General features: G+C 34.0%; 1 long non-coding RNA gene across 1 annotated transcript in view; it reads right to left on the minus strand.

Annotated features, from left to right (window-relative positions):
• Positions 1 to 10,094, minus strand: part of LOC125754505 (uncharacterized) — a 69,060-nt gene extending 58,966 nt beyond the window's left edge. Inside the window, exon 1 of the long non-coding RNA XR_007408898.1 lies at positions 10,011 to 10,094. This is a non-coding gene — a long non-coding RNA (uncharacterized LOC125754505). The remainder of the gene's footprint in view (positions 1 to 10,010) is intronic.
• Positions 10,095 to 17,953: the final 7,859 nt, after the last annotated feature.

Here is a 17,953-nt window from a genome sequence, read left to right on the forward strand (position 1 = left end):
CACATGAAAAATAATGCTGTTGGATCCATTCTTTACAACACTTATAAAAATTAACTCAAAATCAATCACTGACTTAAATCAAAATGTAAAATTTCTAAAAATAAAACCTAGGAATAAATCTCTTAACCTCGGGTCAGGTAATATTTTCTTAGCTATGAAACCAGACCTCATTCAGTAAAAGAAAAATAATGACAAAGTATGTTTCATAAAAGTTAAAACTGTTGTGCTTCAAAAGATAAATATCAAGAAACTGAAATGACAACTCGTAGAATTGGAGGAAATACTTGTAAATTACATATCTGATAAAAGATTTATGTCCTGAATATGTAAAGAACGCTTGCAACTCAACAGTGATAAAAAAAAGTACCTAAATTTAAAATGATCAGAGGATTAGAATGCACATTTCCAAAGAACCTGAACAAATGGCATGCAAGCACAAGAAAGGATTCTCAACATTTGTAGCCATTCTGAAAGTATAAATCAATTGACCATGTGATCTCACTTCATACCTACTAGGATGACTATCATCAAAATGACAGACAATAACAAGTGAGGAGATTGGAATCCTACTACATTTACTTGAGAATGTAAAATGGCATAGTTACATTGGAAACTACTTGGGCAGTTCCTCAAAAAGTTAAATATGGAGTTACAAAATGACACAGCAATTTGACACCTATGTATTTATCAAAGAGAAATAAAAATATATATTCACAGTAAAATTTGTGCTAAAAAAGTAGGGACAACACCAATGCTCATCAACTGATGAATGAAAAAGAAAATGTGCTATATTCATACAATGGGATATTATTCTGTGATAAAAGATAATAGAGACTGACAATTGCTACAATGTAGATGAACCTGGAATACGTTCTGTTAAATATAAGAAGCCAGCTCAATCGATCACACATTCCATCATTCAAAATATAATGCATGTCCAGAATAAGAAATATAAAAAGAGAAAATATTACATATATGTATGTATACTATTTGCAGTCACATATATTTAAATGTAATTCGCAATGGTAACTATAGGAAGTAACCAAATATGAATAAAAAGTCACATATATACATATAAGGGAGAACTAGAGAAATATCCCATTGTCTTATCCTTCCCATTTTAATATTCTTTGACATTGTTTTTTTTTAAATACTTTATTTATTTATTTATGAGAGAGGCAGAGAAATAGGCAGAGGGAGAAGCAGGCTCCATGCAGGAGCCTGATGTGGGACTCGACCCCAGGACTCCGGGATCACACCCTGAGTGGAAGGCAGACACTCAACCGCTGAGCCACCTAGGTGTCCCTGACATTGTTTTTGAAGATACATCTTATAAATAAAATATAACATTCTAAATAGTTTAGACTTTGCTGAATGAAAAACTTTGAGACATATGTTTCCTTTTATCTGCTAAAAATTTGGCAATAAAATTACTGCCTCATCCAGTCTGTCTTTTTCTCCTACCATCTCACTCCTGAGGAAATTTAAAGGATAGCTTTCCTTACACCCAACACCTTCATTTCACCCCTTATATTACTTGCCCATAAAACTTTTTGCAAAGTTTTAAATTGTATGACTTTTCTAGTCAAGGTTTAATTGGCCATGACTTCCATTTCTCTCATCATCAGCATATACATTTTTATTTCCGTGATTGGTAGTTAGTCCTCAAGGAGGACTTTACCTTCTGAAGAGTGAATCTGTCAGCTTAAGTTTCTGGTTGATGATGTCCCAGCAGGCTGACAGATTGGTCCATCTGTGTGTGTGTTTTGTTTTTTTTTTAATTTAATTTTTTTCATTTCTCAGTTTTTTGTTTCAAGTTCCCATCTTACTGGCCATTAAAGGTATGTTAGAGAAGGCACGCCATTAATGGCATCGGTGATATATGCTTTTGAATGAGAAAACAGGACAAAAAATTTTTTATTCTTTCCTCTTTTGGAATTTATTTATTCATTTATTTGAGACAGAGAGAGCAAGAGCTGGGTGAAGAGCCGAAGGGGAGGAAGGAGGAGGGGGATAGAGTTGCAAGGCGACTCAGCCCTGAGCAGGGAGCCTGACTCAGGCTCAATCTCATAACCCTGAGGTCATGACCTGAGCTGAAACCAAGAATTGGATGCTTAACTGACTGAGCCACCCAGGTGCCCCTGTATTCCTCTCTTGTTTTCTGCCAACAACTGATATGTTTGGTGCGAGACATGCTTCTGGTTTTATTTTACTATGATTCTGAATCTGCCATGATTTGATAATCTGTTTTGACTATATTCAGGACAATGACACATTTTTGCTACATTTAAATATACAAGTTATGTTTCATGCTATTGATGTTTATAAAAATTTTGTTATTTTTGAAATACATTTTAATGTGTACGATGTTCACTTTGTCAGGTCAAATGATAATATATACGCCATGAGGCCACACACCTGTGAAGTCCTGATTAACTGGAATAATGAAAGTTTTTGTTAGTGATTTGTTTATAGCTTTATAACTATTTTCAACAATTACAGATCCATCCCTACACATCACTTTCATTAGTAGAAAGTGATTAAAAAGTAAGTTCAGGATGCAAAATATGTAGTAAATTACTATTATAATAATAAGTAGAATGAAAATATGCAAAGACCTACACATGAAAGAAAATATTGATCAAAACCACAAAATATAAAATAAATTTGTGTATGACAAGGTGTGGAAGGTCTGTTAAGCATATTGGAGTGGGTGAGCAGAGGAGGTTTGCTGGGGAAGAAGTCAGAGGTAGCCATCATTTATGAAACATGAAATTGTTCCAGGCAAAGAAAGCAGCCCAATTGGAAACAATCTTATTTTAGAGAAAATGAATGAGATTGATTCTCTGAAAAAAAAATGTATATGCCAGTACGTACGTATAGAAAAACATTATACTGAATATAACTTCAAACTCTGTAAAATATTTGCCTGTTACTCATGGACTAGTGCCTGTATGTGTGCCTTGGCCACAGTGTTTTCATTATTTTCATGACTCTCCTTTTCACATATCAGTAAACGCCTGGTATTTTCTTCAATTTTTCTCTTAAAATATTACCTGCCTTAATACCTTGTTGATTGTGATCCTGTATCAACTTCACTGTCACAAGAAAAGATCTGATTAAATCTCCAAGTGAAAGGCAGGTTAATTCCCAAACTCATTCAAATGTGTTCTTTTCTAGGCCTTCTAAAAATATAAGATTCTTTCTTTCTTTGTAAAGTTAACAGTGAACTTATTTCCTGTGATTTGAAACTTTTCTTGAGATTTGCTTAACATTTTTTTTAGAATATTCTACACCTCATAGATTTCAGAACAAATTTAGGTAAATTTATAATAATTGTTTAAAATGGTTGTCCAAAAATAGGTGTTTGAAGACCTTAATTGAATTCAAACTAAGGAATATTACATTGGGTGTTTTTCAAAATTAAATCCCTGCTAATTGTGAGTTCAACTTGGAAATATTAATTCGAGAGCAATATTAGGTTCTGATATGGTGATAGCTCAAGCTGTAGGCAAAATAGAAAGTAGGTGACATTTATTCCCCTTTTGGTACTTTACTTCTCCATGAGCCATTTTTCCCCATTAAAACTTACTAAATTTGTTCTTTATCACTTAACTCTGTAAGATGTCACATATTTAACTTATGCATGAACCCAGGATGACGCATTAATGAAATAAGGCTAGAGATCAGCTTCCCAGGCCCATGTCATTGTTTATTTAAAAATACCATATTTTCCTTATTATGAAAGTGATATCTGTTGATTACAAAATATTTAGAAAGAAAAAAAGAAACTATAAGGAAAATATAACTGATTCATAGTTCAACCAGCTGTGATATCCTCAGTTGGAGTTACCAACTAAATAATTTTTATATGCCTACATAGGAACTTTTTATTTAAAATATCTGCATATCTCTGTATAAACTCTTAGATAACAGTGTCTGTGGTGGTATATTTTCATTTAATATCATCCAATATTATGATTTTTAGTACTTAATATTACATGGCTCTTATTTTTTTATATAAAATGTATTCAGATATTTATGCATGAGAATGCACTATAAACAACACTAAGTAATACACTTAAATCTTTGCCTATATGGAGACAAAACATATTTCTTTGCTTTCCTAATATTAAATCAATCATTTTTATTGCTTTACTTTTATTGATTACCTTCTTTTGTGAACTGCTTGTGCATCTAGTTTGCCCATATTTCAATTAGGTGTCTATTCTTTATTGATCTTGAGAAGTCAAGATCAATTTCATATATTATGATCAGACATATATTAAACTTGTTCCCAATATCTCAATTTTATATATATATATCAGACAATTATAGCATTTATGCTTCTGAAAAATAATGATAAATTCTTTTAAAAAATGAAAAATAATATATAGAAAAAGTCATGTACAGATGATTAACAATCAGATAATACTAGATCAACAATAATAATGTATATATAGTAATATAATATATTATATATAATAATATAAATATATGTAATAATGTTTATGTCTATCTATTCTTTAAATTATCTAAAATATCTATCTTGAAAGTGATATTTGGAAGACATGACCCGCTAAAGCCATATAAGTTGGAAAACAAAAAGTTCTGCTAGTGTTTATGATACAATAATTATTTACAATATTTCCCCAGAACATTTGTAAAAATTTTGAATCATTTAAAATTAATACATACTTAGAAATATATTTAGTCAATTTTTATGTTTGTTTAATGAGGTGATTTCAATTATCAGGAAAATAAATTCATATAGTATATCTCATTTCATGTTTACCTTTAAGTAGAATAACCAGTTTACAAATAAATTAAGGGAAATTATTTTCTTTTATCTCATTTCTGAAAAAACTGGAATAAAATCCTTACTGAAAAAAAAACACATGGGTTTGAAAATATAGTATCTAATGGTCTTAATGCTAATAACCCCAGTATATGAATTTCTAAACTCTATTGCTAACTCCATTTTATTTTACTTTTCAAACTTACATAATAATAATAATAATAAAGAAATAGATCTACTTTGAACTTTTATAGCACCCTAGCTGATTATAACATTTACGTCACTTACTAACTAGCAAAAGATTTGATTGGTCATTTGTGCCCTTATATGTATTCTTAGAGTTTCTACATGTACTCTGTATTTAATTAATTAACTAATTCAATAAATATTTAATCATTATTTTCCAATATCAGTTATTGTGTGCACTTTTGAGAAAAGTGGAGAACAAGAATGAGGTCTTGTGCTAATGGAATGAATGGATCAAAACTGATAGTAATTATTATTACTATTAATAATCTAATTGCTACTAATAAGTAAAATCATATTAACAAACTTTTAGTTGTCAGCTGATAGATTTGCTCTGAAGAAAAGAGGATTATGTGAGCATGTAACAAAGCATTACCTAGACTGTGGAGTAGCTTTGTGTGGGACCCAGGTGATGCTGGGATTTCAATGCTAAGTTCCTCATATGCCAGTTTTACACTTAACTTTGTATTTCCAATGACAAGCACAGTAACTAGCATATATATAATAAGTAATGAAACCATGTAATCAACTGACTTTGTATAATAATAGCATTAAAATGGCCTTATATGGTCAGTACTATAAGAAACACAATTATTAAAATTAATTAATAGAGTAAGCAAAGCTATCAAGATGTAAATTTAGTTTTGCTGGTAAAATATATTCTAATTTATAGACTACTTAATAATGAAATAAAATATTCTGTTTCTAAAATGTTGAGGAAATATTTTTCTTGCCTAACTCTATACAAGCATTTAACACATGATTTTTGAAGCATGACTAGAAAGAAAAAAAGTATTTACCATTTTTTTTTTACCCAATTTAAGTAGCAAAATTCATTACACTCGTCAGAACATTAAATTCCATATAAAAGATAAATTAAAGCCAGGTTTTCCTCTGTGTTTATCCTACGATATTAGTTCATATAGATAGTTATGGAATAGATTAGTGAAGATCACCGATTACCCTATAAAATATCATAAATAATAATGCATCACTGCACTCTATTTCTTGGAGTCAATGTATTCCATTCTGTAAAGGCTGACAAATTAGAACGTAGCCAGAGAAAGGCATTTATATCATTTGTGGATTGATTGATTTATTTTGTTTTGAATGGATAAGTGGTAGAAACTGGATATTATAGATGAGATGACTAGAAGGCTACTGTGATATTTTGCTTCCTCCATATCATTTTGATTATCATTTTAGTCATTTAGGGAAATACAGCCACAGTCAGAGGAAGTTGGGAACCACTTAGCTTTAATGGAAAAGATACTCCCTTTGGGGAAAGACGTAGAGCGGTGTGGGAGGGAATGTGAGATCCAGAAGGATTTCGCTGGTAGATTAATGAATGTCACCTGCAGGCCTCAGGCTTGAGCTCAAAAGCTAATGGACTAATAATGGGAGTAATTGGTTCAAATGTTAATGAACCTAGGAAATTGTCAGGCATATTCAGAGGGTATTTGTAGTACTGTATATTGGCCTTTTGCATCATTTAAAAATACGTTCGTTATTTAAAGACAAACTATTTATACATTTTGAGATATATACAATTCAAAATCTCATCAACATCTTTTATAGACATGGGAGCGGGATGTATTTCAATAATATTCACAGTTTAATTTTTGCGACTTTCTATTTCAAATACTGCTAATAGGGTGTTAATCCACATTGCATGAATTGTATTCAATCAAGTCACTAAGGCTATTATTTAAGTTTAATTGAAAAGGAAGCATTCAAATAGAACAAGCAATCACATATTTAAACAATAGTTCAATTTTATGCTGGTGTTGATCCAATGTTAATAATCGTGATGATTGATTTAGAGTTGCTTTCTGTGATTTGGGAAATACTACTAATGCGGTAAAATATGAGTAGTATTTATAAGACAAAACAAAAACCCAAACCTCAGTTGCCATGTGTAAGTTTCTGTGTGGATGTTTTAACTTCCTAAAGATAGTCAGATTTTGGTGGACATTTTCAATAAATGGAGTTTTATTTAGACATTTATGTTAACTATTAGATAAGATCCTATAATAAAGCACTACGGGAGGTATTTTTTCAGATTTTTTTGCTATATAAATTTATTAAAAATGTGAACTTCTAGAATTGCTGATGGCTTCAGGATGGTTGCATATGGTCTATGGGAGCTGAATAAAATCAGTAATATTGTCTCTGAAGTTACAGGATGTTAAGCTTTAGCATTGGGAAAAATGGATGGGCCTTTTAGCTAAAGTGTAAACAGTAACAAAATTATATTATTTGAGGTGAAGAAACTTACATGGAAGTAATGACCTTGTATTTCTATCTTTTTTCTTCTTTTGATGAGGTTTTCTTTTTAATCCTTCAGAAAAGATTAAAAGTATATTTTCTTCTTCCTTTGACATTTGATACTATCACATAGAGATAATCTTGCTGAAATAATGTTATTCTACTTGGCTTTCTTGTATCCAAAGTAAATATTAATTTCCAGATCTTTTCATTTTTTCAGATGGGACTGTCCTAGTTTCCAGTTGTGAACCTCATTCATTCTGCTATAGTTAGAAGGGTTGGCAAGTGTTTTCTAATGAAACATTGTATATCTTATCAGGTTTGTTACTTTTTTTTTTTTTTTAACAATGGCTATCTGAAAAATAAGTCAATAGACTGTTTTAAAAATAATTTAGCTTGGTTTTCTAATAAGGACCAAAAAAAGTATTATCCTTGTGCTAGCACACTTATCACCTTTGTAAAATATGTGAAGAAGGGGATTGCATATCATTTTAATAAAATTTGTTTTCTAATAGAAATTCCCTCTCCACTACAGTTCATATTAATTGTTCCTATTGAGATCAACTGTGAAAAAGACTAGAGTGATATAATTTGCCTTGTAACTGAGATAATTCATTTTCCATATTTTCCACCAATTTGTTCTATTGAAATAAAAGGAATAAAACTTACATTTCTTTTACTTGTGAAGCTGGGTACTCAGTGGGAAAACAGCTAAATTTCTCTGAAATATCCACAGGGACATCCACCACAGGAATATCTCCTTCCTCTAATAGCCTTATTTTTATGAAGAAGCTCACTTTCAAAGTATTTAGAGAGACCAGGGTTGGAGCACCCCCTCCCTGCCCACCTTATGCTCAGCCGATCAGACTCTCGGAAACACAAGGAGGGGCTGAGAAATTGGAGTTTGTTCTCCATCTATGATTGAGCCTATTGCTTGCTACTTTGATGCTAGGGACACAACCAACCTTTGGGAAAAACGAAGTGACTTATTCTAAATTAATGGGGCCAGGAGTAAGCCTACTATTTTTTAAGTTGTATTTTTTTCTTGGTTTAGCATTCGCTGGATTGCTATAAACCTTTGACTATTTTTTTGAGTGACTACGAAATTGTTTCTGACAGATATTGTTCAATATTTACATGGTTCTATGGAGTATCAGGCCTCTGGAACTATCTACTCTGTCATTTTCACTAAGACCATATTGTCTGCTTTTGTGCTTTAAAACTCTATCATTAGTTGCATATGCACTGAGAAGTGAAATACTTTCCTGCCAAATTTATTATTTTATCATTTCAGAATATATATCCTCATGTCTACAAAGACTTTATAGCTGAAAGTCTAATTAGTCTATGATCTATACACTAGATTTTTCCTAGGCTCATGGTTGCACAGGATAGCTTTCCCCATCCTTTTACATTCAGTTTCTGTGTTCTTACAGGCAACATATGTCTTTTATACGTATCACATCATTTGTAGTGTGTCTTATTCAGCAAGGAATTTTGCACTGAAAATAAGAGACCTGCATGTACAGTAGTATATGTTATATTGGTGGATTGGAAGATCTGACATCGTAGAGTTATTATCTATTTCCAAACTGATGTGTATTGTTCATTGTTATTTCAATGATATCTGAACATGGGAAGAGGAGGGATTAAGAAACTGATTTTTTTTTTTAGATTTTATTTATTTGAGAGAATGATTTTCTTTCTTTGAGAGAGAGAGAGAGAGAGAGAGAGGGAGAGCATGCACGAGCAGAGTGGACTGCTCGTCCTGGGGCTCCATCTCAGGACCCTGTGATCATGACCTGAGCCAAAGACAGATGCTCTAGACTGAGCCACCCAGGCACCCTAAGAAAATGATTTTTTAAATATAGGGTTTTTTTTTTTTTCCTTTGGTTCTTGGGAATTTTGCCATGCATATGGAGGATAGCTTCTTCTTCTTCTTTTTTTTTTTTTTTTTTTTTTGTATTTATCCTGCTTGAGGTTCACAGAACTTGTATCTCTGACTTTATGTCCTTTGTCAGTTCTAGAAAATCTTGGCCAGTAAAACCTCAAGTGTTTAGCTGCCACCTTCACCCTCTCCTCAGCTTCTGGTACTCCAATAATGCATACGTTAGGCCTTTTTATTGGTCCTCATATATCGTTAGAATGTTTTCTACATATTATCATTTTTCCACTGTGATTCAAAAAAATATTTTCTACTGACTCGTTTTCAAGTTCAAACATCTCTTCCTCTCCTGTTAATCTACTATTTAAATGCAATACTTAACTTCAGTAATGATATTTTTCATTTCTAGAATTTTTACTTATTTATTTTTCCATTTTCCACTTAATTTTCCATTTCTCTAGCTGAACACTTTGTAGGATTCCATTTTCTCTCATTTCTTAGCCTATGAACCATCCTTGCTTTTCCACTTTATTTGATCGTTGCCCTAGAGTTTGCAATCTACATTTACAGCTAATTCAAGTCAACTTCCCAGTAATACCATGCCACTTCACAGCACGCACAAGTACCATAAAATAACAAATTTTTCCTATTCCTCCCTCTCATTCCATGCAGCATTACTGTCATTCATTTCTCTTATTCATAGGCTATAGAGCTGTACTCACCAAATACATCCCTGCTATTATTATTTTGAACAGTTACCTATCACAACAATCAATAATAAGAACTTAAGAACAATAAAAAAATTTACTTTACCTCACTTATGTTTCTTATGCTCTTCCTTGCTGTGTAGATCCTCACATCAATCTCTCCCTTACTCCAAGTCTCAGCAATGATCCTGCAGATAAATTGACGAGTTGAACTGATGTGTGACTCTACTGTGTACATGCATTACCTTTCATAATTTAATCTTCAAAATATTGGGACTGATTCACTTCCCTTACCACTAAGTTAGCTGTAAGGGAGTAAACATAATTCTTTAATGTATTTGTTTTCTAGTACAAAATATGCCCAACTGTGTGTGCAAAGGCTTAAGCCAGGTTCTGGTTGGTTTGCATTCAGTGTCTGTGATATTGGTGTGATGGATTTTATTTTATTTTTTTAGCCCATAGTTAGGATCAAATAGCGTCTCTGGGTGGCTCAGCAGTTGAGCATCTTCCTTTGGCTCAGGGCGTGATCTTGGAGTCCCGGGATTGAGTCCCACATCCGGCTCCTTGCATGGAGTCTGCTTGTCCCTCTGCCTGTGTCTCTGCCTCTCTCTGTGTGTCTCATGAATAAATAAATAAAATCGTAAAAAATAGAGTCTCTGCCACTTACTAACAATCTCTTCATTTTAAATAGTTCTAATAACTCTTTAAATCTACATTCTACTCTATAACAAAAGTGATAATATTTCCTATCTCACTTCGTTTTGTTAGTATGTAATTAGGTGCCACATACTATATTGAGAATACTTCTTGAATATACTTTGTATACTCACTCCTTGGCAAGTAAAAAACAATCAATACATGACCCATTTATGAACAGTACTATAATGGTATTCATCGTTAATAGTAGACAAATTTTAGGATCACTTTAATATCATACCTTAGAGGAAAAATTAAACATGACAGCTATATAGGGCTGATCAGTCAATTTTAATAACTTAAAATAAAGGCTATCACTCATTTTTTGGATCTAAAATCATTGCTGAAATTATTCCCAAAGAGTTTTGCATCTGAGAACATCATGGATTTTAACATCGTAACGTGTGTTTTATACGCCAGCTTGAGCTGCCATAACTAGTGACAAATGTGTAAATCATCATATTGCATGTTTATTCTTTCCATTTTCTTTATTTTTTTTTCATACAATGCCAGATTGAATGAGCTATTTCTGTCCAATTGACAAATGTATCAGTTTATTGGGCTAAGTGCTTAGAGGCTTGCAGCGAGAGGTTTCTAACTTCAGTGTCAAGAACCTATTGCCGCTGTAGGCTATTCGCGTGTGTTCAACAGCGAGGTCGCCCCAAGAGCCCCCTGCCCTCTTGGATGTGTTAACTTCATGGCAAAAAGGGGTCTAGAAATCTCACAGCTGGTCAAGAGGGACAAGGTATCTCAGTATTCTGGATGTAACACACAGAGACACACACACACACGTTTTGCTCTGTTTTTATACAGCTGACTTACATCTTCATTTTAACTCATTTTGTTACATTTGCCTCTGCCAATGTTGGATGATGGACACAGAAGACCTGTGTCTGGGCTTCGGCCAATCACAGCAGGGCTTACACAGAGTATGACTTTCAGAGATGCATTTGAACAAATTTTACATAATATTCATCCTCTTCATATTGGCTCATAAGATTTTGTTTTTACTCATCCATATCTGTCATCTTTTGTTTGTGTGCCTTTTGGCTACCTGTATATTCTCATCCAACCACATATATATGTAATCTATCTGCAAAATCCATGTCAGATTTATCCACTTGCCAAATTCTTCCCCCCTTGTCCATTCTTTATGGCACAAATGTTTCTTTCCCACATGCGATTTTCATTTTATTTTTGAATATGCCTTAAAGTTTAATGACATTATCATTAATAAGAAACAAGCTGTTAGTAAATGCACTAGAGATCAAAGAAGTATGGTTTTCAGCCTGCACATTCTCATATTTTTACATATCAGGTTTCAACTGTCTGGCTTACAACACAAGTATCAATAGGCATAAAGCTTCATGACAGCTTTAGTCTCGCCAGGTTATGAAGAGTGGGTTACATTTTTTGGCTGGAGATTCCTTATCTTGCGGGTCACGTTTAAGCCGTATTGCAGCTTCTGAGCCTCTTAGACCCTCCTTGTTTATCCTTTCTGATAGATTGACTCCAGTTTTTACCTTATATTTCTGCTTTGTTTTTCTCTTCCTTAGCAAGATAATTCCTCTCCAAAACTATAACTTTCCCATAAACCACAGCACTAGAGGGAAGGAAAAGTGAAATTGCTCTTCTTTTGTGGCTTAGTGCGGTTGAGCATTTTCTTGAGTCTTGAGTCGCTTTTGTTTCCTGGCGGGAGCCTCCCCTAAGTTGTGGGAAGAGCAAATCTGGGCTGCAGGCTCAGGATGTGACATGAGAAGACAGTGGGAAGATGGGCTATAGATTAAGAAACATTTCCAGAAACCTGAAGCCTGGAAACTGATTCAGATTGGTTGATGTGAAGAGAGAAACTAAGACAGTAGCAGACAGAGCTCACGCTGGCAGCTTGCTAATTGAGTTGCAGCTTCCTAGTGGTTTCCATGTGTGAACTTTTTCCGCTCCTCACAGCTATGGCAGGTACTATTGGTCTTCCTATTTAATTGGTGAGCAAACCAAGTCATAGAGAGGATGTTTACCCAGCTAATAGGTGATCAAGGTGGTAGAGTGCCTTTTTGTGCTATCCAGTGATAGCAAAGACAAATAGAAAGTGATGTGGGGGATCCCTGGGTGGTGCAGCGGTTTAGCACCTGCCTTTGGCCCAGGGCACGATCCTGGAGACCCAGGATCGAGTCCCACATTGGGCTCCTGGTGCATGGAGCCTGCTTCTCCCTCTGCCTGTGTCTCTGCCTCTCTCTCTCTCTCTCTCTGTGACTATCATAGATAAAAAAAAAGAAAGAAAAAAAAAAGAAAGAAAGTGATGTGGTTTGAAGTGGTGGGATTCGGAGCTGAAGGCCAAGAAAGAATTCTTGAGCTGTCTTTGGTGCCAAAAGTGGTTTAATTAAAGCACTCGGACAGGATCCGTGAGCACAAAGACCTGCATCGGGGTTGTGAGGAGTGGCTCATTATGCAAGACTTTTGTATTCTACGGATGGGGAGGTGATGTTGGGGCTCCATGAAATTGAGTCTATAGGTTTCTGGAAGTTTGGGATGGGTAAGATTGTTTTTTTCTTGTAGATCTTAATACAGTTGCAAACTGATGAGGCTCATGTCCTACATGACTATGATTTCTATCAGTTAACCCTTTGTTTTTTTCTTTTCCTTGGTTCTAGGGCAGCTGGGAGTGCCTATGTCACACACATCTCACGCAGGGTGGGTGCAGGAGTGGGGGTGGGGGCCTTGCAGGGTGTCAGCTTGTCTGCCCTGAGCTTGCCTTCTGCTCCCTCAATCAGAAGGAGACACGTGTATGTGGGGCAACAGTGATCAGACTGGAGCATTACTCGGGATGGTAATCACCATGCTTAAGACACTGAGAGCTGCAACACAAACCTATGAATAAAGAGGGTGAAAATACAATTTATCATCCAAACCTGGGCACTTTTGAGGATAAAACAGGGGGCTGTTAATAATTATACCAAGATTGCAGCCTTCAGTTGGGGCCATCATAGGCAATCTGGACATAGAATCACTGACTGCATAAACGTGGAAATGCCTGCCGGCGTATCTCAGGTGCCTAACGTAGGGCCAGCGTAGGCGATTGCTACATTGATCCAGCAAGTAGGAGTGAGCCAGGGAAAATAATAGTTTTCCACCAATTTCTATGTAAACATTTTTTGCCATAGGTGACTTACCTCCTACATCTGTCATTGGTTTTTGGACAATAATATGATATCCTTTCTAGAATATCCTTTCTAGAATTTCATTTGAGTGCTTCTTTCTTTGATTTCTATTTTAGGTTATAAGAAATAACCACATTAAATCTTACTGCCCTTGTTTAAAGACATTTTTATGGCAAGGGTGCATTGTATCACCCAGTATCTTTTCTAAAAATGTCACATATGGAATATTTCATTTAGAAATCAGTATTAGAAAACATTATTTCCTTTAAAACTAGATACATGTACTTTTCTATGATTATGCATATTATTTAGTTAATTGTTTTAATCTGGCCTGTAAAATATGCTTACCATTCTAATCTGCATAATTTTGTTCTCATGCCCTTGATCTTCACTTTCTCTTGCAAAATTTACATTTCTTCTCGTCTGGATTTTCTTCATGTCTGGATCTTCTATTTCAATGTTAATAGTTTTAAAATATTATAAGTACTTTTTAAATTTAATTTTTTTACTTATTTATTTTTTTGCCCACAAGTTTAAGTCTTTATGAAATGAGATTAAATAAAGTATCATAGGTACCTCTAAGTTGTAGCAACATAGTAGACTCTCAATACATCTTTCACTATTATCATACTGTAGACAATTGTTGATTGACATTTTTGTTCTTTTCAATTTATTTTCAGGGAAATATCCAAAATAATGGCCACTGATGACACCATCAGTGTTTCTACAAAGCTAGTTATGTACATTCTGTCCTTTAAACCAAAGTAAGGTCAGTCCTGCTCAGGAATGCTTCAATTCTTGCCACTAGCTCCCCTAAGGGGGGAAGGCTGGCAAAGCACTGATCAGAAAATCAGATGTCAAATCTGTAATACATAAGCCAGCATGAGTCAAACCTACCAAAAGATCTATCTCTCTTTATACCTCTCTACGTGCTATTTCGATGAAAATGTGGTTAGACCTAGAAGAGAATAGATCTTAGTGCATCTAACATAAAAATGTGTAGTTTGTATCGCAAAATGAATTTTATAAGTTGAAATTTGGAGGAGCATAGGCCTCTGCCTAATTGAATGTCATATATTAAACTGTAGTGTACAAAAACATGTCAACTTCACTTGATTCTAGAATAACCACAACTTGAAAAGAGTCTGCTCCCTGACATGCTAAATGACTTTCAGACACAGAAATCTAGTTGATGGAGGTCACTAACACTTTTAACATTTTAAGACATGAATATAAAGAGCATGATTTCAAACATAACTAGACAGAAAAGAATGGGAGGCCAGAGAAGACATTAAGGCACTATCCAACACTGGATTAAAAAGAAAAGGAATAAAGGGATTGGATTATCCTTAGTCAATGGAACACAGATATTAAAAGATACACATAGATCCCATAAATAATTTTGCAGTGATGGGAAAAAGAATAGCAGCCCCAATGGAGAAGTACAATTAAAGAAAATGTTTTCTATGGCAAACATCATAATATTATGTTAGTACCATTGTTTACAAAGATTCCAAGGATCAGGATAAATGGATGAAGATAAAGTAAAAATAAGAAACATAGGGCCCAAACTGTGCAGATTTAAAATAAAGATATAAGGAATATAGGTGGTATAGGTTCTTCAGAACAAATGAAGGATTAACAAGACTGAAGGGTACAGTAGGACATTTTTATCTTCTAACATGCTTTAAAGATATTTCTATCAAGACATTTAAACTAATCAAAACATATAGTACATGACCACATTCATCTTAATTGAAAAGCCAATTTTCATTGTAAAATGAATCATTCATATCATATTTATGGTAAGAAAATAACTGACTTCATTTTTCAATTTCAATAAATATGCTAATATGAGCCTCTGAGACACTCATCTTTTCTTTTTCTTTTTTTTAAACTAACTCTAATGCTAGGTAGATTAGAAAAAAAGTAGGTAGTAAGATGGTTGGATGGATGGACAAAAAATGAGAGAGAGAGGAGTTGTGGCTTGAATTGTATTCCCCCAAAGGGTACATTCAAATCCTAATCCTTAGTAACTGTACATGTAACCTTATCTTAAAATAAGGTTTCTGAAAATTTAATCAAGGTAAGATGGTGTCATATTGGATTAGAGTGGACTCTTACCCCATGACCGGTGCCATTATAAGAAGAGGGAAACTTGGACACAGACATACAAGGAGGAGAATGTCATATGAAGACGCAGACATGACACAGGGAAAAGACCATGTGAAGATGGGAACAGGTTGAAGTGATGCTGCTGTAAGTGAAGAATGCCAAGGACAGCCCACAGCTGCTAGAAAACTAGGAAGAGGCAATAAAGGAGTTTTCCCTAGTGCCTTCAGAGTCAGCATGGCCCTGCTGCCACCTTGATTTTGGACTTCAACACTCCAGAACGGCGAGAGAATAAATTCCTGTTATTTTAAGCCTCCCGGTGTTTGGTGCTTTATAACAGCCCTAGGAGTCTAACTCAGAAATAGAGACAATTAGCTAGACACAGATTTAGATAGAAGAGGCATGTAGCCTTGCCTTGAGTTTAATACCTGGATGAAATAAAGTCCTTTCCCTTTCTGTATTAATGATACTCTATTGACTTTTCTCCTTTGGAACTCTTCTTGGGGAATAATAAATTATCTGAAATACTTAATAGGCAGAGGAAGTGAGATAGTTAAGCAAAAATTGCTATTGCTCTTGCCCTAATCTACACTTTATCCAAAGTCAGAAAACAACAGGGCCAGAAAACTCACTGCTTGCTTATAATCACACTCACCTGCCTCCCAATCTAGGTCCCTATACTTCTGACAACCCCTGTTTTGCTCACTAGTTTTATAATTTTGTCATTTAAAAAGTGGTTACAGCAGGCGACCTTTGTAATTAGCTTTTTATTTTTCCATACAGCATAATTCCCTGGAAATGTATACAAGCGATTGTGTATCAGTGCTTTGTTCCTTTTTATTGCTGAGCAGCATAGTCACACTATGACTGTACCTAAGTTTGTTTATCCACTCACTTACTGAATTACATCAATAGGTCCCCCCCGCGCCCCAGTTTTTGACTACTAGGCTTAAAGCTTCTGTGAACATTTGTGTGCCGATTTCTGACTGGACATAAATTTCCATTTCCCAAGGATAAATGTCCATGAGTGCACGCTGGATCATATGGAACTTTTAGTTTAGTTTTGTAAGAAAATTCCAAACTGTTTACCAGAGTATCTATGCCCTGTTACATCCTCATCAGTAGTGTATGATTCAGTTTCCCTACATCCTTGCCTGCATCCTTGCCTATTTTTTTTTTAATTTTAGCTAAGATAGTTAAATAATCATATTTGACCATAGTTTTAGTTTACATTCCACGAATGGCTAGTGATGTTGTCTATATTTTATCTGATTATATGCCATGTGTAAAACCTCATTGATGAAATACCTGTTCTTGTCTTTTGACCATTTTGTAATTGGACTGCTTGTCTTTTAATGGTTGATTCTTAAGAATTTAAAAATATATTCTAGATACTCATTCTTGTTGGATACGTGCTTTGCATATATTTTATCCCATTCTATTGTTTGTATTGTTATCATCTTTACATGGTCTCACTCCAGAGAAAAAAATTGTTAATTTTGGATCCAATATATAAATTTTCCTTTATAGATCTTGCTTTTGGTATCAATTCTAAGAACTGTTTGGTTATTTTTAATTATTAAAAAATAAGTGACATATATCATTGTATAAGTTCAGGACACACATCATGATAGTTTGATTTACAATATGTTATGATATGTTTACCAAAATAGGTTCAACTAATATCCATCTTCTCACATTGATACAATAAAAGGAAAAGAAAAAAGAAAATAACAGAAGGAAAAAAATCTTGTGATGAGAACTCTTAGGATTACTCTCTTAATGACTTTCCAAAAATCATGCAAGAAGTGAGCTCTGAGTTCAGTTTTGTAGGTATCAAGTTTATAGTGCTAAAATCAGTATGTTATTTTCAGATTCATACTGAAAACAAACTATCAAATGTAAGGAATATTTACATGTAAAGCCAATCATTTCAAAATCAAAGAATAAGTACATCAACATATTTGCTTAGAAAAGTTAATGAATTTGCAGCAAAGTATGAGGAAAAAACCATTACCTGTTAACCTATTTTAAAATAATTACAAATTTGAATGACTATATCAGCAACAAATGTAATATGGAGTTT

This window comes from Canis lupus, chromosome 37, assembly GCF_003254725.2.
Source record: "Canis lupus dingo isolate Sandy chromosome 37, ASM325472v2, whole genome shotgun sequence".
Taxonomy (NCBI): Eukaryota; Metazoa; Chordata; class Mammalia; order Carnivora; family Canidae; genus Canis; species Canis lupus.